The sequence below is a fragment of the Chenopodium quinoa genome, unplaced genomic scaffold (assembly GCF_001683475.1).
Source record: "Chenopodium quinoa cultivar QQ74 unplaced genomic scaffold, ASM168347v1, whole genome shotgun sequence".
In the NCBI taxonomy this organism is placed as follows: Eukaryota; Viridiplantae; Streptophyta; class Magnoliopsida; order Caryophyllales; family Amaranthaceae; genus Chenopodium; species Chenopodium quinoa.
The window spans coordinates 1,696,803-1,700,468 of record NW_018744620.1 but is presented as its reverse complement, the minus strand read 5'-3'; positions in this window follow the sequence as shown (position 1 = coordinate 1,700,468).

Genomic DNA, 3,666 nt, shown 5'->3' with positions numbered 1-3,666 from the left:
TTCTCGTAACCCCCGTAGGTGGAAACACCTAGATTTTTCGTTCCCACCTGCAGGTTACGAAATATCTAGGCATTTCTAACAAACCGCCTAAAATTTCGTAACTTGTAGGTAGCAACGAAACATCTAGGCGTTTTCACCTTGCGGAACTGCGGGTTACGATATTTTCGGCCGTTTCTCAGCCACCAACAGAAACTCCATCACACCCCACCTAGCTTCTCTACTACTAATTCCTTAAACTTAAAACTCTTAATTTTGTTGTTAATTAACGATTTCCAATTCAGAGGTCCAAATTTCTGTACTGTAATTGTTAAGCAATTAATTTTAATTTTTTTTTTATATGTTCAATGGATGAAAGGTCATAATATTGTCATTTTTTATTGTTACATGTGTATAATGTATTAGAATTATTGTGTGTTATGTTTTAGGGTTTTCTGTGTCCCTCGGGAAAGTTACAACACCAAGACTGGATTTCAGGCGCCTGTACCTGCAAAACAACGGAGACTCCGGTTGGGTGGAGTTTCGCCTCCGAAGATCAAGTTAGAATGTGTTTGGAAGATGTAAAAAGTGCAGAAAGTGAAGCAGTATCTTCTCGGATTCCGAGATCGGGAATATTCTCTGAGGTGAGAATTAATTATCTGCAATCATTGACTGCTCTGGTTTTTTTCGTGTTTTATGAATGTGTATTCCCTAGGTGGGGGCATCTCCCTTTTATAGGGTCTTGGGATTTGTGCCACTATCTTAGGTTACAAAAACCTAGGAATGATGGGCTGTAACGGGAATTGGGCCTTAAAGGCCGTTGTTTTCCCTTGCTGACTTTGAGTGCCACGTGTCAACTGGTGAGTGGCCCTTATTGGACCTGCCATGAGGTGACGTGTCCCATTCAGATTGGGCCACGTGACATGGGTACTTTTACCCAAATCATTAGCCCCTAAAAGGGGTGATGTGGCGTGCCACGTGGCGCCTGTGACAAGTGTCACATGCAGACGGGTGAACGGTGTTTAACTTTTCACCTTCTGGGGAAGTTAGGGAGATGCCCTTATTTCCAACCCCTCTATAAGTAAGGTTCCCTCCCTCCCCTCTCTCATTTTGGACCTTGTCTGAAAAAGTCTTAGAGAGAGAAAGAAAATATTTTTAGAGAGAGAAACTCTGAATCCACCTGCATTTGACTTCACAAAATTTCCTGTTATTCTGCTTGACACAGCTGGTCTACCGTCTGTGCATCTCACAAACAGGAGAACATCTGAATCGCCTAGGTACCTTCCAGAATTCTCTTGCTTTCCAAGTGGTTACAGCCGGTCATCCGCCTGTGCACCTAGCAAACAAAACTTCCGAGAACCGTCTGGGTACTTTTCCAAACAATTCTTTTCTTCTCTAAGTGGGTACATCCAGTCAACGCTTGACTATTTCAAAAGCATCTTAGAGGTACCATCTCTCCCCTTTGCAACTCTTTCAAGCTTTTTACTGTCTGTATATATATTGCATTGAATAATGGACTTACCCACCACACACTCGTCACAGTCTAGGACAGTATTCAGTCGGTCTCGAATCCGACTGTCTCTGTGCATGTGCAGGACAATATGGCTCGGACGAAGCGGACGGCAATTGACCCAGAGTATAGTCAGACGGCTCAGTTGAGGCACTGCCTGACATAGAATATGACTATCCTCCGGGTGCACCTAGCACTCCGAGTTGATCAGGAAGACGGCGCTGAGGCCATCCAATGATCCGACTCAGAGGAGTCGACCTCACAGCAGGCGGATGCCGTCAGTGAGGAGGATAAGGCGAACAAGTGGTCGTCTATAACCAACCCCAAAGGCGCATATGTCCGCCAGGGATATAGTCACCCTAACAGCAAGCTTCCTTGCCTTTGTAGAGAAACGCCCAGTGGGGGTTAGGTGGGAAATAATTGTGCCGCCTGTAGAGGCGACATTCGCCTGGGATGACGATATTGAACATGCCGACAATTATTTCAGCTACTATGAGGTGGCATTCAAAGCCGGCCTCCGGTTCCCCCTTCATGACGCAATCAAAGCAATCTTAAAGGGTTGCTATATCGCCCCCAATTCTTGGGTTAACATCATTAGACCCCCAATTCTTAGGTGAACATCATTAGCTATATCGCCGCCTGCGAGATGCAGGACATAACGCCCAGCTGGGAGGCGTTTGCACATATGCACTACTTAAGCCGTGGCCCAGGCGGCTGGAAGGTGTGGTACACTTTAACCACACATCTAGAGTATATGATGACACTAGATAAACCGTCTAAGTGGAGCAACTAGAAAAGCAAGTTCTACATGGTTTCCTCTCCATCTAGACGTCTAAACTGTCTGCTCCGCCAGTATATTAAGGAGCCAGCTCTCTTGGGAAAAAAGTGTGCCCTTTCGCGTGTCCTTGAGGAGGCTTGGGCACAAATAATAGAGCCGGAGTTTTCAAGAGGACTACCATGCCTCTGGATGATGGCACTGAAATAATTGTACCCAAGAACTGGGTACCCAATCCGGATTGGCTCAAGGATGAGGCTTTCCTCTCCGCATGTGGTCTTAGTACCTTTTTTGTATAGACGTACGTTGACCACTTAATCGGCACTTTAGTGCCGCCTCTATGGTTCTTTGATTTGTTTTGTATTTAATCAACTGGTTTTCCTTTTGCAGAAAGAGGTCTAGAAATGGTTGACTCTGCAAAAACGCCTACCAAGTTAGCAGCCCAGATTTGGAAGGATCAACTTGAAAAGAAAAGGGCCCAATTGGCGTCCAAGGATGATGGAGTAAGCTCCGGTTGTGTTCTTTAACTTGTAAACATTTATTGTCATCAGACGGCTTTTAACCGGCAGTAACCCTTGTGTTTGGCTTTTAGGGTGGAATTAAGAACGTTCCACGATCCATCGCCAAGATGCTCAAATGGAAGGCTGATGAACCTTCCAAACTCCTTCCAAGGCAAGGAAAGCCCCGCCTACCCTGCCGACTTCATCAAGGCCGCCTGTACAAGGCAGACCTACCTCTGCAGGCAAAAGCCTGAAAGATCTTGGTCTAAGTACTAAGCCGACTGAGAAAGAGTCGGGCGTCACTGAGACGCCGAAGGGTGGCATGCCACTCGATGCTGTATCCGGTTTTGCAGCGGCTGGGTGTGGGGTGACCCCTCAGTCTCAACCACAAGGTATGACTTACAGCTTTGATCCCCCATGGCCGCTTGGGCCTATGCGAGTCAAATCTCAGGTTACCTAATCAAGGGATTCCCTTAGCGACCGGCACAATATAGGTGACGCCTATGCTGCTATCTCACCACATCATTCTATTGGTGCAGATGCCTCTCCAAGGTGGCCTGACCTCCAACATTATTCTAGACGAATGCTGAGGTGCCTTACCCGGTCTGAGGACTTGATCCCGAGGGTGCATCAGGTCAACATGGAACGCATCAATGCCTTGCTTGTTGAGGTAACTTAACTTTTTTGCCGGCTGTGTTAAATGAGCTAAATTAACCTTTTGCCGGCTGAGTATCTGAGGTAAATTAACTTTTTGCCGGCTGTTTTCAAAATTAACTTTCTGCCGGCTGAGTTTTGTAGGTAATGCTGAGAGTAGACGGGCTCAAAGCCCCATTTAAAAAGAAGCAAGAGGAGGTAAGAGACGCCAATAAACGGGCTGCTGATGCCCTTGACCTTGCTCAATACCG